We start from the raw sequence: 5,266 nt of genomic DNA on the forward strand, positions 1-5,266 counted from the left end.
TCCTAGCAGGTCGCCATCCCGCGCCTTGCCACATGTTGTTATCCACCCTCCAACACCAACGTCACATCCTTTCCTCCCAGGCTTGCCTCCCTCCTTTAGAGAGTCATTTATGTGCTTTGAGATGCATTCTTTCTTATTTTACAGCGTCATCATCGTTACTTGCTGTTTACATGTTCATGTTATTTTATGTTGATAATTCGTCATTATTACTTTTGAATTAAGCAATAAATTTTATTGTTTGGTTGTGGTTTGGGTTAACTCCGATATCATTAGCACAAAAAACCCGATCTTAAAGGAGGTAAGAGCAATATCCACGAATGACATTAGAGTATTGTGGGGGTAAATGTTATTGAATTCACCCATGTCGAATTATCCTTAATACATGCTAATATTTATAATAAGACACCTGGCATAAAAAATTAAATTTTAATGCAAACTCTTTTAGTATAACTTTGAAAATATTTATATTTTCCATAAAAAAATATAATAATAATAATAATAATTATTATTGATTAACATTATAAAAACAAATTAATATAATAAATATTTATAATTTCATTTAAATATATCTTAAAAAAAGAAAAAACAACTACATAATCTAATGACACCTATTAAACAGGTGTAAGGAAAAAAAAAAAAAATCCGACCTATTAGGCAGTTAGCACGGCTATTAAGAAGTGGGAGGGAGAAGCGAACAAGAAACCAAGCAGGTGCGCGCGATCGAAGCAGCGAAAGAACACGATCGTGCGATCGCGCGAGGAAGTCGCGAACGAGCGGAGCATCCGCGTGCGCGCTAGAAACCGTGCGTGACCAAAAGTCGTTTTAGGTATAATTTTCCACGCCGAAATCCATAAATTTTCTTCCCTGTTATCGCGCAAGACAGATTTCTGTTAGGTTTTCCCATTCAGTTTCTAAACTGTAATTCTAATTTAAGCCCAGAGGTGAATTTCAGTTACTATTTTTATCTTATAAAGCCGTCAAGTCAAATCATTTTTATATTTAAGGAAAATCCTATGTTTTGTCTGGCTTGAAATTTTGGAATGCTCACAAAAGAAAAGAAAATGGCATTGTTTTATGTATATAATCCCAACGTTATTTCATAAATCTGAAATGCGGGAATTCGTTTAAATTCAAAAAATTTTAGTTTGGATTATGTTTCATTTTCAAATGCATATTATTTTATGAATTAAAGAAGTGGTAAGTAATAAATTTAAAAGCTTATAAATTTGTATTATGAAAATAATTTCAGCACTAGTAGAGCCATGATTCCATTAGATTGATTTAAATTGTAACTATATGTTTTAAGAAAACTAGGAATCTTAAATTTAACTGTTATAAATATATATAAATCTAAGTGAAAAATAACTATGTTAACGTTTGATGTGAGAGGAAAAGAAACAAGAGAATTTCTATCAAATTAGGCTTTATTCTAAATAAAGAAGATAAGCAATTTCCTTAAAATACAGAAATAACGAGGCTTATTTGTATTAATTAGTTTAAAATTTAATAAGAAGAGAAGGTAAATATAAAAATTTACATTAAGCTAATTAAATTTAATTTTAAGTTGAGCATAAGTAATAAGATTTGAAATAGAGCGCATAAAATTAGTTTAAAAAATGTACTAGTAAATGGCTAAGTTAGAAAGGTGAAGAAACATAACAATTAACTTGGAAGCGGGAAAGACATATTAAATAAATTTAATAAACAAAAAAGTAAGTTATTTTTGTATATTAATCATGTGTACTGCATTGTAGGTATTTCATCAAAGAAAGTGACTTCCAAAGAGAGAAAGAGGCTACTCTTCAGAATAAAGTGAGTAAATATATATAATTCTTCAGCAATGAAGTTGGTTTCTCTAAATTTTGGTGCTTTGATTGATTTAACTCATTTACTTATATGTTTTGTAATATTATTACCCCACAAAAGTATTTGTTAAAATGACTTCCACATTTGTTTGCACAACGTGTACATATCGACATATATAATTTACACATTTAAAATGCTAATGAGTATTTTATATGAAAATTTATATTAATTATCATATGAGAGAAATGAAAAAATATATTGAGTAAAAATATTTTGAATGTGCATGTTACATGAAAATATATTGAGTAAAAATATTTTGAATGTGCATGTTTCATGGAGTCATCATTTTGTGATACTAGCTATGGATGCTTGTACTCCATGAAACGATTTTCTATTCTTATAGGTAGATCTAGAAATAATTATTGGGATGTTTGTATCTTAAAAATATATTTTAGAACAAGCTTCTATGACAAATGTATTTTATAAAGAATTAAAAAATGATAAAAATAAACGAAAAATAGTTTGATACAAATGCATTTATGAATAAAAAATATTTTTGATTTAAAAATTAAAATTGACATGCATATTGATTTTTAAACTTGTATTACTATACTTTTAAAAATATATTTAGTCCCTAATTTATTTAACTCACGAAATAGTTGAATATTTTTCTGTTAAATCCTTTTTAAATTAAATGAATGATAAAAGATAATTTATTTATTGTCAACGAGGGACAACAAAAGATTGGTATTGTAATTAAATTTATGCATCAATCGCATTTGAAAAAAGTGTTAAGTTTAATATATTTGATGGAGAATTTTTTAACATAGCTTCTAAATTTATTTAGCTATTTTGTGATTTGAGATATGTGTTTGTAAATTCTCATTAATGTTAGTTAAATTTTTTTTTTGCATTCTAATTGTCTGTTCTTGCTTTGATAATTCTAAACTTTTGGGCCAGGTTATAACATGGAGTGGTTTTTGAATAAAAAATGATAAGAAAGGTAGAGGCAAGAGATTAGATGTTTTAAATTTGACTTATGGTAAGAAAGATAGAGAGAAATCTAAAAAGGCTTAGGCTTGTTGTATTAAAATAATATCAATCTATGAGAATTAAATGAAAATATGACACTCAATAAGATATAATGGAGAAAAAAAGATTCACTTAGTGCGATAAAAGCTTGTTGTAGCTGTTATTGTTCTTAAGTATAATGTACTTGGTGATAGTTTTCAAAGTGATTATTCTCTCAAAAATTAGCAGTGAGAGAATGTAGCCTATTTGCTTATCGCACAAGTGCTTACACATTTCTTATATTTTCATCCATAATATTTTCTTACATGTATTTAGCCATTCTCTTGAAATCACACTTGGTTTTGAGATTGAACAGCTTTGTTGCTATATCATGACATACTTTTGCAGCTCCTTACTTATGCTTTCGTGCATATTCACGCCCTAGTTTCAACACTCTACCACATTCTCTTTCGTGAACTTTAATGCATTTTTACAAACATTATCACTGTGCATGATTTCATAGAACCTAGTGATTTTTAGTTGATTATATAGCGATTTGATTATCATGGCCTACGACAACCAAATTGACGTGTGATGTAATAAAGGTGGGTGTGATTAGGCTAACTAAATATACTTTTAATATATCATTTATAGCATTAGACGCATCAAGCTAGAGTGAAAGATAAACTCAATCGTCTAAATTCTGTCGGAATTACACATAAAAAATCAAATAATTTAAATCAAGCGGATGTAATTTAAAATATTTTATGTAAGTATAATATATGGAGCATTGAAAACATAGTGAAATTTCTTAACAAAAAACATAAACTTCATCTGATGTCTAACCTTAAAATTTTCTTATATTATATTAACAACATAGTGAAATATAATTATAAAATTATATATATTCTATTGAGTCTTTTTTTTTTCTTAGTTCTATAAATATACTTATAACATTATAATGAGTTATTAGGCTCAACAAGAGAAATAAATCTAATATATAACTCAAATACTGAAAAAAAGGCTATACGTGTGTAGATCAGGAATGAACATAATCGTAAAATGTTGTATATATGATTAACACATTATTATGATTGTTAAAATTTAATTGTAAATACATAAAAATTTACATTAGAATGCCATGGAGAAATCAACGCGATTTTATATATATTGTTCAAAATAAATTTGTGTCAGCCAAATATCTATTTACCTAGAGATTGATTTTATTACCTCAATCGTTCATTTGACTAAATATTATTTTTGTATTGATTTATTTTGCTTTAGAATGTTTCTTATACGATTGGTTGTGTTTATTGATCATTAAAAGATAATGCATTGAAAACCCACACTATATAACATATGATATAAACTTAACTCAGAGATTACATTATCAACTTTAATGGAGCTAAGGTAAGACCTAACATTATCCCTATTGAATTATATTAATGATCCTTTTGCCTCAATTGCATATCCTTTAATCTCAAATGTGTAGGTATCATAAATATATCATTTGTTAGCCTTATGCCGATGACATGATATTTCTGATGCTCAACATATATTCCTCAATGAACACTTATATAAACTCGTGATTTTTTTTTTTAAATTTGTTGAATAACTCTATATGCAAATGAGAAAGCTATAAATATGAGCTGTTTCAAGTTAACAGTGTCTCTAAGTGATAAAATGTTTGTATAATTAAAATGCATCTTCTTGTGTGTTTATATTAAGAAAATTATGTGATTATTATTGCATGAGTTGTAAGATGCAAAAATGAATTCCTAATATGAAAAATTTTCAACAATTATCAATCTAATTTATGCATATATATAAATGCAAAAGATTAAAAAAAATTGACTCTTCTATTAAAATTTATACATTTTACCCACTTAATAATTTACTTCTTTGAATCAAATGCCTTGAAAATATTTATTTATTTTTTAAAATCTCACCATACTTCTCCTCATACAAGTATTGAAACCAATCACACTAGTTAGAAGTCGATTAATTAAAAAAATACAAAAAAACAAATTTAAATAAAAATACTTACTCTTTACTTATCTACTTTCTTTCCCTTTCTCCATTTTCTCTCTTCTCTTTTTCTTCTTCTTCTCCTTTTCTTCTTCTGTTTTTCTTCTTTCTTTTAATTTTCTTCCCCTATTACTTTTCTTTTCTCCCCTACTTCCTCCTCCTTTTCTTCTCTTATTCTTTGATGTGATTTTTCTTACGTTTTTTCTTTCATTTTGTCTTTTTTATGCTTTTTTCTTGGTTTTGGTTCTTCTTTATGTAGGATACAGGTGATGCAGTGCTCTAGAGGGCTGCAATGTTGAACTGGCTGGAGAGCGCAAAATCCATTCAACCTTGTTGCTGTTTACGCCGACCGTTCCAAGGGGGCTGGTTTTAAAGCTCAATGGGAGGGGGTTTCCCCCTCCTAGTTATCTATTAATATATA

General features: G+C 27.7%; 1 protein-coding gene across 1 annotated transcript in view; it reads left to right on the forward strand.

Moving 5' to 3' along the window:
* Positions 1-640: 640 nt before the first annotated feature.
* Positions 641-5,266, forward strand: part of LOC110019966 — a 23,186-nt gene continuing 18,560 nt past the window's right edge. The window contains exons 1-2 of the mRNA XM_020717880.1: positions 641-826; positions 1,755-1,812. The gene's annotated coding sequence lies outside the window, so the exon portion shown is untranslated. The remainder of the gene's footprint in view (positions 827-1,754; positions 1,813-5,266) is intronic.

This window comes from Phalaenopsis equestris, unplaced genomic scaffold (genome assembly GCF_001263595.1).
Source record: "Phalaenopsis equestris unplaced genomic scaffold, ASM126359v1 Scaffold000088, whole genome shotgun sequence".
Taxonomy (NCBI): domain Eukaryota; kingdom Viridiplantae; phylum Streptophyta; class Magnoliopsida; order Asparagales; family Orchidaceae; genus Phalaenopsis; species Phalaenopsis equestris.